At 45.2% G+C, this 7,224-nt stretch overlaps 1 pseudogene; it reads left to right on the top strand.

Moving 5' to 3' along the window:
* The first annotated feature begins 240 nt into the window (after positions 1-240).
* On the top strand, positions 241-6,882 carry LOC122211538 (annotated as a pseudogene).
* Positions 6,883-7,224: the final 342 nt, after the last annotated feature.

The raw sequence follows: 7,224 nt of genomic DNA, 5'->3' as shown, positions 1-7,224 counted from the left end.
TGTGTGTGTGTGTGTGTGTGTGTGTTAAGGAACTTAGGGGTTGAGGAGAGGAAGTGGGTAGCAGGATAGTGAATGGTTTCTGAGCAAGGGAAGAAGAGGGAAAAAGATCCTGTATGTCAGTATTGAAAAGACAGTTCTGGGCTTTGGGAGGCAAAACAAGATGGTGATTTTGCAGGTGAGTCACAGAGCAGATCTTATTACAATGCTGTAGAGCTGCCTGGTGCCTGGGGTAGACTAAGCATGAGGCACACAGAACTGAGAACTGAGAGGCGGACAGGTGGGCAAGACATCGGAATGGCCTTTCCTACTCTGGTGGGCATCTTACTGACTAACCACCCCCCGTTCACACTGCATCAGCCCCTAGAATTCGGGAATAATTTAGGAGAAGCCCAAAGAGAGATTCTGGAGTTTCTTCTTCTGGAATGTGGGTGAGAACCAGAATTATATTTTATCATAGAGCTATTCATTATAATTTGCGCTTATAAAGCAAAAGCAAGACAAGTCTGGCTGCCACTCCAGCAAAAAAGCCTTTAGGATACCTTTGCTTACTCTGTGTGTCACCCAAACCCAGACTGAAGACACTTGAGAATAATGTGTTTCTCTGATTCTCTTGTCATCCTGAAGTTAAATCCCTTGATTTATGTCAGACTTCAGACTGTGTCATAATTGTCAATGTGGAATGTTCATTTATGTAGTTATTTTTGGTAGGGTGTACCTACCAAAGGTGTACCTTTCTTGTAATCTGGAGCTGGAAAACATCCTGAATGCAGGCCTACATTTATTCCGGTTATATACCAGATATACACCACTCTTTTAAAAGTGGCAATTGTTTTATCATAATGGTAAATAATATTTACTTATGCATTCAACAAATAAACGTTGAGTGCTTCCTATGTACTAGGTACTGTTCTAGATGTTACAAATTTAGCAGTGAATAAAATAGACAAAATTCTCTGCTTTCATGGAGAGAGAATAAGTCAAGTAAATAAAATATATCTTATGTTAGATGATGATAAGTACTCAAGAAAAAAGTAAAGGGTGAAGAGAAAGCCTCTGGGGGTACGTTTTAGGACAGGGTGGCTGGGGAGGGCCCCTCCTGGAAAAGAAAGCTGAGAATAAATGGGAAGGAGAGGCACAGGTTGTCTTGCAGTAGGCATCTTTATCTGGCACCTTATCAACACAGTTTACTTTTAAGTATTTGAATGACAATAATACAGTAACAGGTTCTTTTTTTAAAGATTAAAAAAAAATTTAAGTAATGTCCATACCGTCATGGGTCTTGAACTTACAACTCTGACATCAAGAGTCGCATGCTCTACCAACTGAGCCAGCTAGGCGCCCCAATACAGGAACAGGATTGGCCAAAAAGCTTTATATGTAACTTTAAAAATTTTTAGGCATTTGATTTGAGTTTATCACAGAGAGTCAGTTTGTCTCTGTCAAATTGAGAGGTGGTGCTTGCTTTATCTTAGTTCACAGAGAGAGACTCTAATCTTTAAAAAAAAAAATGTTTATTTATTTATTTTGATAGTGAGAGAGAGAGAGAGAGAGAGAGAGAGCGAGCTCACGAGCAGGGGAGGGGCAGAAAGACAGGGAGAGAGAGAATCCTGAGCAGGTTCCACTCTGTCAGCACAGAACCCCACATGGGGCTAGATCTCACGAACAGTGGGATCATGACCTGAGCTGAAATCAAGAGTTGGACACTTAACTGACTGAGCCACCCAAGCGCCTCAAGACTCTAACCTTGAGAAACAATTTTGACCTGAAATCTAACTTCTGCCACTTTTAAGAATCTCTTCCTTTGTATATTGGATACTTAATGGATAGTCTAGGAAAACCAGCTTGCCTAGAATGGAGAGCAATCTAGTGAGACAATGTTAAAACTCTGGGGAATCTTAGAGAATATTTAGTTACTCCCCACCCTGTTACAGCAGGAGAAACTGAAGGATCCTGGGCAAGGACTAATGTTTACTTTTTGGCAGATTAGATCTCCATCTTTCTGCCTTAAATTCACTGATCTCTCCATTAAACTCCATGGTCACCTGAAGTAATGATGAGGAAAGGGGTGCCTGGGTGGCTGAGTTGGTTAAGCAGTTAAGTGTCTGTTACAGGCTCAGGTTTGTGAGTTTGTGAGTTTGAGCTCTGCTTCGGGCTCTCTGCTGTCAGCATGTAGACCACTTCAGATCCTCTGCCCCCTCCTCTCTATGCTCCTCCCTTGCTTGTGTGCGTTCTCCCTCAAAAATAAATGAATATTAAAAAGAGAATATTTTTATTACATTCCACTCAGTGCCCACCATTAAGGCTCAGCTGTGGTTTTATTTTCCTCTGAGTCGATCATTCCCGGAAGAGAATTGTGAACAGAGTTAGTGAATTCGAACACATTGCTCATGCATTCACTCCCCATTTTCTGAAATTTCTTGCTCGAGGTCAGCTTCTTGAAACCAGCCAAGGAGTAGCAAAGTCCATTCCAATTAGCTCTCTATGCATGATATTTTCTGAGTTATCTCACTGGTAGCTTCTGATGGCCACGAAAAGAAAACAAACACAGTGACTGACAGAGGGAAAGGAATTCTGTTATTCGGATTATGAATGTGTACAGAGTGGTTTGGATGGGACCTTGGAAAATTCTGCTGATTCCTGTGGAAGTATTTATGTTTCGATGGCATGTCATTATAGATCATCTTACAAAATGTAAATTGAAAAAATACCGGTGGGTTGAAGTCAGGGATGTCATTATGTGCCCAATCTATTTCCCCCAGATGCCTTGCAGGTTTGTAACTCCTGCTTAATACAATCCAGTGTTTTTTGCTATCCATATTCTTTACTACATAGTGATATAGTTAATCACCTTTAAATCTCCACACATTTCCTTATCTGAGATGATACTTTGAAAAGCTTAAGGAGCTATATGGACATGGTGATCTGTTGAGTCCTAACAGATATTCCCAGGGGGTATGTGACAGGCTGAGGTGAGAATGGGCCGAGGCCACAAACCAATTCATGAGCAGGTGACACCACCACCAAGCAGGACTGAAACACAAAACCAGAGTCAAAAAGAGCACACGCACAGGGCGATGGGGATTGGAGCTCCTGTGCAGGGGTGGGGATGGAGTTGTGTGGGCAGCGTCCTGCTGCAGCAGTGCCTCTGCTAAGGCCCGCGGCCCAGCCCCTGTGGCTTGTGTGGGGCGGGCAGAGCGGGGGAGGCTTCCTCGGTTTTCAAGCCATAATGTGCTAACATCGGCTCGGAAACCTTTCCAGATTCCTTTAGAGATAGGCTCTCTCCAGTCTTTGAGCTACCAAAGCAGGCATTTGGAGTATAGACTCCAAAACGCCTAGGACAGTGCTTTGCACATACCACGATCACAAGAAGCATATATTGAGTTGAGTAGATAAGCCCTAGTTCTGATAGAGCTTTGCTCAGGGCCTGGCACACAGACGTTCATTTTCTATGAACTATTCTTACCATTACTACAAACATTTATTGAATTGAAACAATACATCAGAATTTAAATACTTGCTCTGCCAACTGGTCTTTTGGCTTGTAACAGTCATAAGAATTCAGGAATAAATTTTTACAATTAAAATGTAATATTTTTGGGGTGCCTGGGTGACTCAGTTGGTTATCCATTCGAATCTTGATTTCAGCTCAGGTCATGATCTCAAGGTAGTGAGATCAAGTCCCGTGTTTGGCTCTGTGCTAAGCATGGAGCCTGCTTGAGTTTCTCCCTCTCCCTCTGCCCCTCCCTTCTCTCTCTCTTTTTCTCAAAAAAAAAAAAAAAAACAAAACACCTTAAAAAATGGGGTGCCTGGTGGCTTACTTGGTTAAGCATCCAACTCTTCAGTTCAGGTCATGATCTCACAGTTCATGAGTTCAAGCCCTGCATCGGGCTTTGTCAAGACAGCGTGGATCCTGCCTGGCATTCTTCCTCTTTCTCTGTCCAGAGAAAACTGTGTTTTAACATATTCTTGTTCTCTGATAACCAATACTGAACTAAGGACCGAAGCTGGACTGATTTGAAACAAACACCTGAGACTTTAAATGTTTTGAGTCCAGGGGTGCCTGGGTGGCTCAGTCGGTTGAGCGTCCGACTTCGGCTCAGGTCATGATCTCGCGGTCTGTGAGTTTGAGCCCCGTGAACTCTGTGCTGACAGCTCAGAGCCTGGAGCCTGCTTCAGATTCTGTGTCTCCCTCTCTCTCTGCCCCTCCCTCTGCTCATGCACTGTCTCTCTCTGTCTCTCAAAAATAAATAAATGTCAAAAACAATTTAAAAAAAATTAAAAAAAAAGAAATTTAAGGGGCTCCTGGGTGGCTCGATCAGTTAAGAATCTGACATCAGCTCAGGCCATGATCTTGCAGTTCGTGAGTTTGGGCCCCATGTTGGGCTCTGTGCTGACAGCTCAGAGCCTGGACCCTGCTTTGGATTCTGTGTCTCCCTCTCTCTCTGCCCCTCCCCTTCTCATGCTCATGCTCTGTCTCTCTCTCTCTCTCTCTCTCTCTCTCTCTGTCTGTGAAAAATAAATAAACATTAAAAAAAATAAAAAAAATATTTTGAGTCCACAGAGGTCATATTTGGATCACAAAATGCTTAAGAATAAAAATAATTGAAACCAACATGCATTTATCACTCAAGACCTATATAGAAAGAGCCTTGAAAAACTTAAGAATGTTTACATAAATAAGATAACGAGACTTTTTAAAGGTTAGGAGTTTCCCCATATGCATGATGTGTTAGAAACCATACTACACAAATGAGAGATGGTAAAGATAAGAGAAAGAGAACAAGGACTTAGCTGCAGCCCGATCATCCTCTTGGACACTGAATCTATGACAATATTCCTATCCATGGACTAATTCCAATAACAAAAATCTGTTCTTTCATGGTTTGGACACTAGAAACTGTGACTTTTCAAGGATTCCCGTCAACAGGGAAGGAAATGAGTTTTCACCATTTTGTTGTCTTTGTTGGTGTGACTTATGAAATGAGTTTCTTAAATATAGGAATGAATTATAACGAGACGTACAGTGGTGTGTACTACCTAAAATTTATACTTCCTTATAATTTTAAATATTTTTAATGTGCTTATTCTTTCATCATAGCTAGATGTTAAATCTGATAAAGGCAGGAATTGTGTTTATTATTCTGTGTATCCCCGAATGTGTTATTATTGATGATTATTTTATAAATTTACTCTGATTTAACAATTTGATGTAACATTTAAGCCAGTTTGATTTGGTAAAAAGCAATGTCTAATGAAGGCTGGCAGTCAGCCTGTTTGGAATATTTTATTCCAATTATTAGGGCATTGCCTTTCAATGCCTTTTTTGAAAATTCTTATTTTCCTGATTAAAATCTATACTGTGCATATCATAATGAGAGTGAACGCCCCACCTAGAAGTCATCCTTGGCTCCCTCTGGAATCTCTGGTTCAGCCTACTTGCCTCCTCTCCAGCTTCTACCGTGTCCATCAGGGTGACCCAGAGGTCCTATAAGGTGTCTACCTCTGGCCCCTGGGCCTTCAGCAGCAGCTCATGCTCTGGCACACCTGGCTCCCATATCAGCTCCCCAGCCCCCCAGGTGGGCAGCAGCAGCAGCTTCAGAGGTGGCTTGAGCACCAGCATGAATGTGGTCAGGGGCTACGCAGGCGAGAGGGTCCAGGGGGCACTGTAGCTGTCTCAGGGCACCAAAGCCTGTTGAGCCCTCTTAAGCTGGAGGTGGACCCCAACATCCAAGGGTGTGCATCCAGGAGAAGGAGCAGCTCAAGACCCTCAGCAGCAAGTCGCCTCCTTTATCAACAAGCTACGCAACCTGGAGCAGCAGAATGAGATTCTGGAGACCAACTGGAGCCTCCTGCAGCAGTGGAAGACGGCTCGGAGCAACATGGATAACATATTGGAGAGCTACATCAACAGCTTCGGGTGCCAGCTGGACACATTGGCCCAGGAGAAGCTGGAACCTGCGGTGGAGCCCATCAGCAGGAGGGGCTGGCGGAGGACTTCAAGAATAAGTAGGAGGAAGAGATACAGAGCACGCAGAGACGGGAAGATGCATCTTCCAAGTCAAGAAGGCTGTGGGTGAAGCTTCCATGGATGAGGCAGAGCTGGAGTCCCTCCTGGAGCTGCTGGCCGGCCTGTGCAGAGGAGAGCCGAGAGCAGCCACAGATCTCGGACACCTCTGCATTCCACTCCGTGGACAGCAGCAGCCTCCTGGACCGATGGCATCATCACCAAGGTCAAGGTCCAGTACAAGGAGATTGCTAACTGTATCCGGCCGAGGCTGAGACCTTGTACTAGAAGTATGAGAGGTGCTGGCACTGGCTGAGAAGCACAGGGATGACCTCAGTTGCATAAAGACAATTTGTGAGATGAACCAGAACAATGGCCGACTCCAGGCTGAGATCGACAGCCTCAAAGGCCAGGGGGCTTCCCTGGAGGCTGCCCTTGCTGATACCGGGCAGTGTGGGGAGCTGGTCACGAAGGACGCTGACGCCAAGTGGAGGCTGCACTGCAGCGAGCCCAGTGGACCATGGCAGGACAGATGTGTGAGGGCCTGGAGCTTGGGAACATTAAGCTGGCCCTGGACATGGAGATCGCCACCACCTGCAAGCTGCTGGAGGGCGGGGAGATACAGCTGGAGTCTGGAATGCACAACATGAGTAACCATACCAAGGTGGCTGCTCCCGTGGGCTGAGCTCCGCCCATTGGGGGGGCCTCAGGAACCTTGGCCACAACTACAGCCTGAGCTCCTTCCAGTCCTGCTTCTGCTGCGGCGGGGCTCCAGTACCTTCAGCCGAGTCAGCTCCTCCAGGGTTGTGGTTGTGAAGAAGGCTGAGACACGTGATGGGAAGCTGGTTTCCGAGTCATCTGATGTCCTGTCCAACTGAGCAGCCACTGTGGTTGCTCCCAGCCTCCTCGCTCCTGTGGCTGCCATAGAGCCTTTGGGGGAAGGGGCTGTGCAGGGTGGCTACAGGAACAGGAGACCCACCTGAGGCTCAGTCCCAATCCTCAGTCTACCCTTCTGGGGAGTCTACTGCCCTGGGTATTCCCTCTCGCCCTTGCCCCCAGCTAAAAGCCAATTCAAGTGTCTTTTCCCAAATAAACCCTCAGCTGGTCTGCCAACCATTCCTCCACATCCTTAAAAGTGAATGAATAAGAATAGCCATACTTGCAACACACAAATAGCAAATGTTTAGCCCAGAATAGAGAATTTCAATGAATGAATAAGA

The sequence above is a fragment of the Panthera leo genome, chromosome F3, assembly GCF_018350215.1.
Source record: "Panthera leo isolate Ple1 chromosome F3, P.leo_Ple1_pat1.1, whole genome shotgun sequence".
NCBI lineage: Eukaryota > Metazoa > Chordata > Mammalia > Carnivora > Felidae > Panthera > Panthera leo.
The sequence above is the reverse complement of the archived record's forward strand: the minus strand, read 5'-3'. Positions and strand labels throughout refer to the sequence as shown.